Source organism: Macaca mulatta, chromosome 1, assembly GCF_049350105.2.
Source record: "Macaca mulatta isolate MMU2019108-1 chromosome 1, T2T-MMU8v2.0, whole genome shotgun sequence".
NCBI lineage: Eukaryota > Metazoa > Chordata > Mammalia > Primates > Cercopithecidae > Macaca > Macaca mulatta.
This window is the reverse complement of record NC_133406.1, coordinates 145924679-145934163: the sequence shown is the minus strand read 5'-3', so window position 1 is coordinate 145934163 and position 9485 is coordinate 145924679. Positions and strand designations below refer to the sequence as shown.

General features: G+C 43.3%; 1 long non-coding RNA gene across 1 annotated transcript; it reads right to left on the bottom strand.

The window, feature by feature from the left end:
* Positions 1-874: 874 nt before the first annotated feature.
* Positions 875-7434, bottom strand: LOC144332646 (uncharacterized). Its single transcript, XR_013400593.1, has 2 exons — positions 7210-7434; positions 875-1492 (listed from the first exon to the last, which is right to left on the bottom strand). It is a non-coding gene; the product is annotated as an uncharacterized LOC144332646 (long non-coding RNA).
* Between the last annotated feature and the right edge of the window lie 2051 nt (positions 7435-9485).

Here is a 9485-nt window from a genome sequence, read left to right as displayed (position 1 = left end):
GGTGGGCATATTTGCCTTATTTCTGATCTTAGGAGAAAAGCCTCATGTTTTACCAAGTATAACGTTAGCTGTAGGGTTTTTTTTTGTAGATGCTCTTTATCATGCTAGGGAAATTATCTTCTAGTCTTATTTTTCTGAGTTTTTATGATGAATGGCTGCTGATTTTGTCAAATGTTTTTTCTGCATTGATTGATATGCATGTGGCTCTTCATTTTTAGCCTGTTAATGGGATGAATTACACTGATTGATTTTCAAAAACTGCATCAGCCTTGCAACCCTGGTATAAATCTCTCTTGGTCAGAGAATATAATTATATGCTGAATTCAATTTGCTAATACTTTGTTAAGGATTTTTGTGTTTATATCATGAGGGATATTGATCTTTAGTTTTCTTTTTGCACTGTCTTCACCTGGTTTTGGTAGTAAGACAATACTAACCTCCTAAAATGAATTGGGAAATATTCATGCCTCTTCTATTTTCTGGAAAAGATTGTATAGAATTGGTGTTAATTCTTTTTTTAAATGTTTGGTAAAGTTCTCCAGTGAAACCATCTGGATGTGGAGATTTCATTTTTAGGAGTTTTAAGATTACAAATTCAATTTCCTTCATAGTTACAAATCTGAATTATCGATTTCATATAAGTAATTTGTGGTAGTTTGTATTTTCTGAGGAATTGGTCCATTTCATCTAATTTGTCAAATTTACATATGTAGACTTGTTAATATGCGTATAGACTTTTAAATAATCAGGGAATACTACTGCATCCAGAGTTGGTTCCTTCTGGTGGGTTCTTGGTCTCGCTGACTTCAAGAATAAAGCCGCAGACCTTCATGGTGAGTGTTATAGCTCTTAAAGGTGGCATGGACACGAAGAGTGAGCAGCAGCAAGATTTATTGTGAAGAGCAAAAGAACAACGCTTCCCAGCATGGAAGGGGACCTGAGCAGGTTGCTGCTGCTGGCTAAGGTGGCCACCTTTTATTCCCTTATTTGTCCCTACCCACATCCTGCTGATTGGTCCATTTTACAGAGTGCTGATTGGTCCATTTTACAGAGTGCCGACTGGTGCATTTACAATCTTTTAGCTAGACACAGAGCACTGATTGATGTGTTTTTACAGAGTGCTGATTGGTACATTTACAATCCTTTAGCTAGACTCAGAGTGCTGATTGGTGCATTTACAGTCCTCTAGCTAGACAGAAAAGTTGTCCAAGTCCTCACTCAACCCAGGAAGTTCAGCTGGCTTCACCTCTCAATCCCCCCTCTAAACAGGACACCCCAACTGCTGTTGGGAATTGAGCGATGACTGCTCTAGCTACTTCCTGCTGGATAGGGACAAAGAAAGGGCTCTGCAGTTGTAGTGTCCTCCAGAGGGGAACTTTTTAGGCCAGTCAAAGGGACAGCAGGTCAGTACAGGGGTCCTCAGTATAAGTTGTTAGTTGAGCTCGTTTGGGGTTCCATTTGTAAGACCATCTGTAGTTTGATGGTCTCGATCCTAGAGGAAACAAGTTTGACAAGGAGGTTAAAAATACAGGGCCCAAAGGCGAGTAATAGCAAGATGTCTGTCACGGGACCTAGAAAGGGGAGAAGCCACGTCACCCAACTTCAGAGGCTGGTATAAGAGTTTCAAAGGCGTTGTCTGATTTCAGAAGCCTTTTCCTGTAAATGCCGGGGGGCATCTCGTACTATCTCTGCCTGGTTAGTGTAAAAACAACATTCTTCCCCTAAGAAGGTACAGAGTCCTCATTTTTCAGCAATGAGGAGGCCTAGGCCTTGGCAGTTTTGGAGAGTCTCTGCTGCCAAAGAGTCTATTTGGGATTGTAGGGTGAGGATAGATTTCGTTATTTCTTGCAAACTGTCTGAGAAATCCTTTGAGAGTGTGTGGTAGTAGGATACTGAAGTGGACAAACCTGCTATTCTGGTTCCTGTAGCAGTGGCCATTCCTAACCTATAAGTAGAGGTATTAGTTGTATGGCCCTGCACTGATGCACTAGAGCTTTGAGGGGCACTGATAGGGTCTGATTTCCTGGGGCAATATTAATGTTGGGACTTAGGAAGACTAAGGTGCAGGTGCCTGTCCAGTTGGTGGGGAGGCAGATATAGGTTGAAGTTCCACATAAGAAGACTATGCTTTGGCTGGGTAGACAGAAATTTACCCTGGCTTTTAAAGGAATAGGGTACACTGTTTTTTCTTTACTACTTCTATCTCTCTCTTTTTCTGTCTTTCCTTCTCTGTCTCTCTCTTTCTCTCTCTCTGACTTTCCCTCTGGCGTCATCATTGTCTCTTCCTCTTTCTATCTCTTTCTTTCTATTTGTCTTTCTCTGCCTCTGCCAGCCACTTATGCTGTTGTTCTCCCCTCTCCTTCCCCTTTTGATGGCTTCAGCAGTGTAAGACTACCACCTCCTTGGGTTTTTGCACTGCACACAGTAACTCCATGGTGTCCTTGTGATATTTAATGGGGGTTCCCCCAGAGGTTAGGAATTGCCTTTCTTTCCATATTGCAACATGGGCATGTAGGAGTAGATAAGCATATCTGCTCTCTGTATACACATTTATTCTTTTTCCCTTTCCCAGTTCTAAGGCTTGGGTAAGTGCCACTAGTTCTGCTAACTGGGCGCTGGTCCCTGGGGGAAGAGGCTTACTTTCAAGTACTGTTACATCACTAACTATGGCATAACCTGCCTTTCATATCTCATTCTCCACAAATGAACTTCCATCAGTATATAGGTTAAGGTCAGGATTAGCTAAGGGGACTTCTAAGAGAGCCTCTCAGGTGGCATAAGTCTGGACTAAAATTTGTTGGCAGTCATGCTCGACTAGTTCTCCATCCTCTGGGAGAAAAGTGGCAGGGTTGAGGGCCACACACGTGCATATTTGAAGCACTGGTCCATCAAGAAGTAGTGCCTGGTATCTGAGCAGGCAGTTGTCTGATAGCCATAAACTTCCTTTGGCACTTAGTATGCCATTTACATCATGAGTAGTCCAGACAGTGAAATCTTTTCCTTGTATTATTTTGATAGCCTCTGATACTAATACAGCCACCACCACAACTACTCATAAACAGCGAGGCCAGCCTTTTGCTATTATATCAATTTCCTTACTTAGGTATGCCACTGGTTGTGGGGGTATCCCACAAGTCTGAGTAAGGACTCCAAGAGCTATTCCTGCTCTCTCTGTGATGTATAAAGAGAAGTTTTGTCCTGTGGGAAGGCTTAAGGCTAGAGCTTGTACTAGGGCCTGCTTTAAGGTTTTGAAGGCTGTTTCTGCCTCTGGTTCCCATTCTACTAGATGAGTACTTGCCCTCTGGGTCTCCTTGATTAGAGTATAGCGGGGCCTGGCTATCTCGCTGTATCCAGGGATTCATACTCGGCAAAAGCCGATGATTCCAAGGGATCCCTGCAACTGTTTTAATGTCTTAGGGCGAGGATAAACCAGTATAGGCTGTATTCCTTCCTTGCCGAGGGCCCTGGTTCCTCTGGCTAAGATTAGGCCTAGATATTTGACTTGTTGTAGGCAGAGTTGGGCCTTCAATTTAGATGCCTTGTACCCTTGATTAGCTAGAAAGTTCAAGACATCTAGAGTAGCCTGCTGGCATGAGGCGCCCAAACTGGTAGCCAAAAGTAAATCATACACATACTGAAGGACTAGAGTGCCTGGACTTGAGAAGTAGTCTACATCTTGGGCCAGTGCCTGACCAAACAGATGAGGGATATCCCTAAACCCTTGGGGCAAGACCATCCATGTAAGTTGGGATGTGTGGTCTGTGGGATCCTCAAAGGCAAAGAGAAACTGGGAGTCAGAGTGCAGGGGAATACAGAAGAAGGCATCCTTAAGGTCCAGAACAGTGAACCATTCTGCTTCCTCTGGTACTTAAGAGAGCAGGGTATAGGGGTTGGGTAGAGCTGAGTACAGAGGAAGTACTGCCTCATTGATGAGTCTAAGATCTTGCACTAGTCTCCACTGACCGTTCAGTTTTTGTACTCCTAGAATTGGGGTGTTGCAGGGACTACTGCATTTTCTTACTAAGCCTTGAGCTTTTAAATGTCTAACAATATCCTGCAATCCTTTATGAGCTTCAGGCTTTAAGGGATATTGCCTTTGGTAATGAAAAGTGGTGGGGTCTTTTAGCCTGATTTGGACCGGGTGGACATTTTTTGCCCTTCTGAATTGTCCTTCCAATGCCCAGACTTCAGGGTTGATTCCCTCCTTAAGCAAGGGACAACAAATGGGTAACTTGTTCCCCCATATTCATGTAGATAACAGCTCCAGCTTTGGTTAATATATCCCTTCCTAATAAGGGTGTGGGACTTTCAGGCATAACAAGAAAGGCATGTGAAAAGAGCAAAGTCTCCCAATTACAACTGAGGAGGCTGTCCCAGAATTCCTCTGATGGTAACAGACCTTGAGGACAGCTGTCGGGACAGGAGATTAACATTGAGAAAGCTGTGCCAGTGTTCAGGAGGAAGTCAATTTCCTGACCCTCAATGGTTAAATGTACCCAGAGCTCAGTGAGGGTGATGACATGAGCTGGCGCTTGCCCTGGGCACCCTCAGTCCTATTGCTGGATTATCTGGTTGGGGGCTTCTGGCCCAGAGAACCTTTGCCCTCTGGGGCAGTGTGCCTTACAGTGATTACCTCGGCATAGTGGACATGGGCAAGTGGGCAGCTTGTTTCTTGTTGGACAATCTTTTTTAAAGTGTCCTTGCAAACCACAGTGATAACAAGCCCTACCAGGTGATTGGCCTGCTCCATTTTCTGTCCTCTTTGAACCACCAAGGTTTGTTTGTCTGAGGGCCATGACTAAGGCTGCGGCCTTTCTCTGATCTCGTTTTTCCTTTTCGGCCTGTTCCTCTTGGTCCCTGTTATAGAACACCGAGGTTGCCAGGTTTAATAATGCCTCCAGATTTTGTTCAGGGCCCAGGGCTCACTTTTGGAGGTTTCTCCTGATATCTGTGGCTGATTGGGTAATAAACTTATCTTTTAGGATCAATTGACCCTCGAGTGAGTCAGGTAACAGGGGAGTATATTTTCTTAAGGCCTCCTGTAGCCGCTCAAGGAAGGCAGAAGAATTTTCTTCCTTTCCCTGACTTATGGTGGACATCATTGAATAATTCATGGGCTTTTTCCTAATTCTCCTTAGTCCTTCTAGAACATGGTCAATAGATGTTTGTGACTCTAGTCCCCATGATCAGAGTCGAGGTCCCAGTGGGGATCCATACTGGGGACAGCTTGCTGACCGGTAGGGAATTCGCCCCTTTCTTCGACTGTCATTCTATCATTTACTTGACTAAGACACCAGGTATCTCCAAACTCTCTGGCTACAGCTAAATCCACATTCTTTTCATTAAAGGCCAGGGTTTGATCTAACAATAGCATGACATCTCTCCAAGTGAGATCGAAGGTTTGCCCTAGACTCTGTAGGACATCTGTATACCTATCAGGATCATCCGAAAACCTCCCCAGGTCTGCCTTGATCTGCCTTTAAAACAGAGAGGGAGAAGGGGACATGTAACCAGGTTGGGCCAAATTCCCCTCCCCCTACAGCTTGAAGGGGACATAACTGATAGCCTGGGGGTTTTTGTGGTCCTTTAGAGATTTCTTTGCTTGTTTCTTTCTGGGTGGGGGAGATTAGAGGAGGCTTATCAATAGTAGCAAGGGGAGCTATAGGGTGGCTAGGATATGGGGGTAAGCTGAGAGGTCCTCCTATGGGATGTAAATCGAAAGCTTTGCATAGTTATGGATTCTCCTTCATTGAAAAGAAAGCTTGGACATAAGGTGTTTCACTCCATTTGCCTTCCCTCTTACAGAAAAGGTCAAGCTTCAGGACAGTATTGTAATTTATACTTCCCTCAGGTGGCCATTTTCCCCTAGAATAGAGAGAATATCGGGGCAGGCTGTAGTGCAGAAAAAAAAAAGTTGCTTCTTTTTCAGGGTTTGGGGATCAAATTTGTCCCAATGGCTTAGGATGCATTTCAAGGGTGAGCCTGTTGATGCTTGAGTGTTTCCCATCTGAAAGAAAAAACCACGCACAGTTTTGGTTTGTTTGTTTTCCCTCACCCCACCCAAGAAACTGCAATGGTCCCTGGACCCTGCTGATGGGAATAGTTGCGGTCACCCACGCAGCAGCAGAAACTCCTCCTGCCCAAGAACTCGAACGGTCCTTAGACCCTGCTGAGGGGATAGTTGTGCTCAGCGACGCAGCAGCAGATCCCCCTCTTGCCCAAGAACCCACAACAGTCCCTGGACCCTGCCGATCGGAATAGTTGCACTCACCGACGCAGCAGCAGAAACATTACTTTTCCTCTTAGACCCCAAAGAGGACTGAGGAAGGTCGGATTTAGTGACCCTTACCAACACATTCTCGAAAACCTGTTAGAGTCCTAAGTGTTCTCCTGTTAGTACTGAGACCTTACTCCTGTCCTATAAAGATGTTATGCCCCAAAAATGAAGTGGAGGGCCACACCCTGAGGGAGGGAAGGAATCTCCAGGGTTGGAAGAGTGACGCCTTTTGTCCTCACTTCTCCTCACATGAATAGGAAGGATATAATTTCTGAGCCTCCCCATATCCTACCTTCAGGAATAGCTTTTGTTAGGCCTGCTAGTCTGAGGAGGGATCCTAAAATTCCAGATAGAAACCCCCCAGACAGGGTTTTGGGCAAATATTATGTCTTTCTGACTGGTGAGCCTGGGTGCCTAACGAAGGGAGCAGGTTCCTGAAATTTATACTAGAAATCGTTCTTATAGGAGAAACTAGAAAAGCACCAGAGACAGGGAGTGGTTTTCAGAAGTGGGACTAGCCTTGGAGAAGAGAGGCGAGAGGAAGTTTGTCTGACAGGCATTAGGACCCAGGAGGCAAGGGTCAGGATAGATAGGATAGATGGGCAAGTCTCACTGGAGTGACCTGACTTTGAGAGTTCCGCTCATGGCTACAGGGTCAACCAACTTTTTGTCGGGACCCCGGAGTTGAATGGCTTTCCTCTGTCGACCCTCAGTTCAGCCTAGAAGTACAGGAAAAGCAGAAGCTGGTTCCAGGCAAACCAACACTCCCAAGAGTCAAGAAAGCCCTTTCCCAGAAAGCCTGTCACCTGTATCGTTAGTCCAGTGGCCGCACTAGTCACTTTTAACTGGCTGACAAGTGCCGGTGTTTAGCCCCCAAATTCTAGGGAAAAACAGGACAGAATAGCAAGCGAAAGAGGTCCGATGCTACTCACCACTTGGCAATAGTACCATTTGGGTCACCAAGATGTGTCCGGAGTTGGTTCCTTCTGTGTTCTTGATCTCGCTGACTTCAGGAATGAAACTGTGGACCTTTGCAGTGAGTGTTACAGCTCTTAAAGGTGGCATGGACCCAAAGAGCGAGCAGCAGCAAGATTTATTGTGAAGAGTGAAAGAACAAAGCTTCCACAGCATGGAAGGGGACCCAAGCGGGTTGCCGCTGCTGGCTGGGGTGGCCAGTTTTTATTCCTTTGTCTCCACCCACGTCCTGTGGATTGGTCCATTTTACAGAGCACTGATTGGTCCATTTTACAGAGTGCTGACTGACCCATTTTATAGAGTGCTGATTGGTGCATTTACAATCCTTTAGCTAGACACACAGCGCTGATTGGTGTGTTTACAATCCACCAACTAGACAGAAAAATTCTCCAAGTCCCCACTCCACCCGGGAAGTCCAGCTGGCTTCACTTCTCACTACCTTTGATGTCTGTAGAATATGTAATGGATCTCCTGTTTCATTCTTAATATGGGTTGTAATTTGTGCCTTTTCTCATCAGTCTTGCTAGAGAATTGCCTATTTTATTGATCTTCTTAAAGAAACAGTATTTTTGTTTCATTGATTTTTCTCTATTGCTTTTCTGTTTTCAATTTTATTGATTTCTGCCCTATATTATTTCTTTTCTTCTGTTTGCTTCGGATTTATTTTTCTATTTTCTTTCTAGGTTCTCGAGGTAGAAGTTTAGATTATTGATTTGAGACTTCTCCCTTTTTCTAATATATGCATTTGATACATGTATTAGGAAAAACAAACTTTTTCTTCTGAGTACTTACTTACCTCTGTACTACAAATTTTGATATGTTGTACTCTCATTTTTATTCAGTTCAATGAACGTGTTTATTTATTTATGGTGTTAATGTTTCCACTGTAATACATTTGTCTGTTTCTCCTTTCAGTTCTGTCAGTTTTTGTTTTCTATATTTTGTAGTTTTTATGTTTGTGCGTGTGATTTCTTCTTTGACTCATGAATTACACAGACGTATGTTGTTTAGTTTCTAAGTGTTGGAGATTTTCTTCTTAATTTTATGTTTTTCATTTCTAGCTTTACTCCATTGTTTTTGGAGAACATACTTTATGTGTTTTCAATTGTTTTTAATTTGTTTAGGTTTGTTTTATGGGTCAGGATATAGACTATCTCAGTAAATGTGCCATGGATACTTGGAAAAAAAATATGTATTCTTCTGTTAAATGGAGTGTTAAAATGTCTATTAGTTCTGGCTGGTGGATGGTGTTGAATTCTATATCCTTGATGACTTTCTATTTGTTCTGTCAATTTGTTGAGAGAATGGTGTTCATGTCTCCACTCCAATAGATTTTTCTATTTCTCCTTTCGATTCTATCAGTTTTTGCTTCCTTTATTTTGTAGCTTTTATGTTTGTGCATGTGTCTGTTTTAGTGTACCGAATGTAAAGAGAGGTTTAGCTAAAATAAAGGCATGAACTTTGTTCTGTGGGTTGACCAGCCGACACTGTGTCAGGTACTGGGAAGGAAAGGCACTGCAAGTATAAAGGGCAAGCGCTTGCATCTCTGGGCAAATCGTCACTCACCGGACACCTCTCAGTCTGGCCGAAGTCCCTGAAATGCATCTCTTCTGGTAGAAGTCTCCAAGTTCTCCAGTGTCACTTACCATCATGACTATCTTGAAATGAAGTCAACTCCAATGTTCTTTATAGGGCTATTAAAAATTGAGTTATTAAATGTGAATTGATTTACTTAACTCATAATTTAAAAAACAAAAACTAATTTAAAAATCTGTCATGTATTGTCATTATTAAATGTTATAGATAGCCTTTTCCATATTAACTTCCCTACTTCCTCGTAAGAATATTTTCACCCACATTGAAAAAGGTGTAATCCTAAAGATGTGACCATTTTTTGAAGGGTTAGCTTTACTTCCTTTTTATGATAACACAATAAATGGTTTTAATACAAACATGTATGTATTAATACCATGTGCTATCCTCATGACTTTTTTTGTTGTTTTTTGAGACAGTCTTGCTCTGTCACCCAGCCTGGAGTGCAGTGGCACAATATTGACTTATAGAAACCTCTGTCTTCCAGGTTCAAATGATTCTTGTGCCTTCAGCCTCCCAGGTAGCTGGGATGATAGGCATGTGCCACCAAGCCCAGCTAATTTTGTAATTTTAGTAGATATGAGGTTTCACCATGTTGGCCAGGCTGGTCTCTAGCTCCTGGCCTCAAGTGATCCACCTG